We start from the raw sequence: 3,013 nt of genomic DNA, 5'->3' as shown, positions 1-3,013 counted from the left end.
TGAGACTATGAGTTTTGAATGTATATTTTTTATGCATTAAACTGTGAATTCGCTAAATTAAGCTGTGAATTTTGTCTATTAAACTATGAATTGACTTCATTAAGCTGTGAATTGATTGTATCAAATTGCGAATTTAACGTATTAAGCAGTGAATTGACTGTATTAAACTACGAATATTATGTAAATAAACTTTGAAAGAAGCACCAAATTATAGATATAAAGATATAAATATAAGTATTAAGTTGAGAATATGGTTGTGAATGTATAATTTTTTTGTAATAAATAGTGAAATTATTATATTAAATGTGAATTTTGTGTACAAAACTGTGAATTGACTGTTTTAAACTGTGATTTTTTTTAATGAAATTTGTGTTAAAATACAAATGATTTGTGTAAGTGTTTATATTGATTTTCTTCTAAATATATTTATTTTTTGTGTTGTATAAATATGTAAGAATGTATTATGTTTTATAATTATTTTGCATTAAATCTGAATTAGTGAATTATATGGTTTATTAAAGACTAAACTGCACAAACGGTCCCTGTGGTATGTCGAAAATTGTCACTTTGGTACAAAAAGTTTGGACTAGCACCAGTGGTCCAAAACTTTCATTTTGTTGTGTTTTTGGTCCAATATATTATGATTTTTTTTATAAAATGACGAATTTGCTCCTATTAATATGATTTTCCCTTTTTTTCTTATCTGTTTTTCTAATTTTTTTATTTAAAAAAAAACATGAAAATACAAATAAAAATAAATCTCTCTCTCTCTCTCTCTCCAATTTCTCCTTCCCTTTTCGTTTGTTCTTTCTAGTTCTCACGAACCCTTCATCGCCGACTACACCACCGTCGTCGCCGTCAGTCACCACCACCTTCAGCCCCTATTGTCTCCGCCACCACCAGCTCTGACAGATCTGAAAGCCGACATTACATACAACAAAACCATAATCAATTACCATCACGGAGACCATCTTGTCACATGCTTAGTTCCTCATCTCCACCGGAGACCATCTCTGTAACCTCGATTTTCGATAAAAACCATCAGTAATCTATGTAACCCTGATTTTCATTTGTTCTTCGTGGTTCTCACGAACCCTTAATCTAGATTAGGGTTTTCAGTGAAGAAGGACGAAGACGACAGATGGTTTTCTCCGAAGAAGAAGGATATGAGATATACTAGACTCACTGGAGAAGGAAAGAGAAACGAAGGCGGCGTTTGTGGCTCGAGTTTCCAGAAGAAGCCGTCGTTGAGGTGTAAAGACGACGATGTTTATCTAGGTCTTCAAATCGGAATTACTGAAGGATGAAGTCACCTTCGACGTCGATCTGGGTTTTCACGTCTTCGCTGCCCTTCGTCTTCTTTAGTACGTCGCTGCCTCTGCTTGAATTTTCACAAGCCATCTATTCTTTGGATTACTATCTTCATCGAGTTATTATGTTGCTGAGAGAGATAAAGAAATTGAGAGGTGGTGTTCCTCCGACCAGGAATAAATCTGTGGTGGTCGGAACCCCCATTTTTCGGAAGTTGGTGATGGTGGTGATGGTAGTTCCATTTTGAGAGAGAGAGAGAGAGAGAGAGAGAGAGAGAGAGAGAAGGGGGAAGTGTAGGGATGGGTAAGGTAGTGATGCAGGTGGGTTGTGATCTTTTCTTTTATTAATTATTGTAATATAATAAGAGAAATTAAATATCGTCCTACTCTTTGCTCCTAACAATCCTCATACCCAATTAAATGATGACATGTGTCATATTAGTATAGTAAAATATCATTGAAATTCATTTAATGACCATTAAATGTTAAACATGTCACTATTTAATTGGGTAGGAGGATTTGTAGGAGCAAAAAGTAGGAGGATATTTAATTTCTCTATAAATAAATAGAAAAAGAAAATACAAAGGGAAAATTGGTATTTTAAAAAAGTTTAAAATAAATTGGACCAAACATGCAACAAAACGAAAACTTTGGACCTTTGATGCAAGTCCACAATTTTTTGGACCAAAGTAGCAATTTTCGATATACCACAGGGACCATTTGTGCAGTTTTGTCCTTATTAAACTGTGAATATAATATTTAAGTTGTGAATCTATGATTTTATATGCAGATTTGATTTGGAATGAATGATGGTTGCGACGGTGGCACAGGTGGTTAGTGAGGGAATGTGGTAGTTGGTCGTGGTAAAGTTTGGGTTCAGATTCTCAGAATATGCATATTAGTGTGTAATGGATTATATTAATTTATGAATTTTCTGTATTTAATTGAGAATAGACTTTATTAAGTTGTGTATTTTATATAAATTTTGTTTTAAAATATGAATGAATATATGCATAAACATAATAGACTGTAAATTAGTGAATTAATATATTTATTAAACTGTGAATATGAAATTTAAACTACGAATATGTCTTATAAACGATACATTTTTCAGAGATGTCTACAATTTAGAAGAGAGAAAATTAAATTTGTCAAGACATAATTCAATTTTTTTATTAAATTATGTATATTTGGTTGCAAAAATATAATGATAGTGTTAAAAAGAATTACCAAAGAAATTGGAGCCAAAATGTTTGTTCTATTAAGTTTTGAACACAAACAGTAAAAGGCCACTGGATTTGGTGTTACTACGATGACGGGCTGGCAGTTATCCGGCAGCGGTCCGACAGTGGTCGGATGACAAGTGGCAATTTGTTGTAAACTAGGGAACGGAAAAGTTTAATTAATATAATATTACTATTTGTTTTGTCTCTTAATGAAGCATTTATAAAATGGTTTTTAGGGTTCTTAAATTTTTTTGGTTTTCATTTGAACCACTATATATATATATATATATATATATATATATATATATATATATATATAGAGAGAGAGAGAGAGAGAGAGAGAGAGAGAGAGAGAGAGAGAGAAAGTTCAACAGAGAACCATAATTATTGGTTCTCCAAGGAACTTTTTTTTTTAATTTTAGAGCTTATTGTGTATAAATTTTTCGAGTTCATCGTGTGAATTCAGATTCACACTGT

General features: G+C 32.1%; 1 long non-coding RNA gene across 1 annotated transcript in view; it reads left to right on the top strand.

Moving 5' to 3' along the window:
- LOC145068432 (uncharacterized) overlaps window positions 1–2,333 on the top strand; it is a 3,768-nt gene extending 1,435 nt beyond the window's left edge. Inside the window, exon 2 of the long non-coding RNA XR_013688980.1 lies at window positions 2,101–2,333. This is a non-coding gene — a long non-coding RNA (uncharacterized LOC145068432). The remainder of the gene's footprint in view (window positions 1–2,100) is intronic.
- The last annotated feature ends 680 nt before the right edge of the window (window positions 2,334–3,013 follow it).

The sequence above is a fragment of the Lactuca serriola genome, chromosome 8 (genome assembly GCF_051521515.1).
Source record: "Lactuca serriola cultivar US96UC23 chromosome 8, Lser_US96UC23_V15, whole genome shotgun sequence".
Classification (NCBI taxonomy): Eukaryota; Viridiplantae; Streptophyta; class Magnoliopsida; order Asterales; family Asteraceae; genus Lactuca; species Lactuca serriola.
The sequence above is the reverse complement of the archived record's forward strand: the minus strand, read 5'-3'. Positions and strand labels throughout refer to the sequence as shown.